We start from the raw sequence: 226 nt of genomic DNA, 5'->3' as shown, positions 1-226 counted from the left end.
CCTCCGGAAGTAAACCGGAACTGCCCCCGCTGAGGTCATTTCTATGGATGAGATCTCGCTCTGCCCCGGATGGAAAAGCTGGCGGACAGGAAGTGAGGGTTGTCAGGGAGAGCGCTCCGGTTTTTCCTCACTCCACCCTTTGCTTCTACAGGTTCACTCTGCGTATGTGCTCTGTACGCGTGCGTTAAGTGCCGTCTAGTCGCTTCCGATTTATGGCGGCTCCACG

The sequence above is a fragment of the Gekko japonicus genome, unplaced genomic scaffold (genome assembly GCF_001447785.1).
Source record: "Gekko japonicus isolate JY-2015 unplaced genomic scaffold, Gekko_japonicus_V1.1 scaffold2042, whole genome shotgun sequence".
Taxonomy (NCBI): Eukaryota; Metazoa; Chordata; class Lepidosauria; order Squamata; family Gekkonidae; genus Gekko; species Gekko japonicus.
This window is presented reverse-complemented; position numbering follows the sequence as displayed.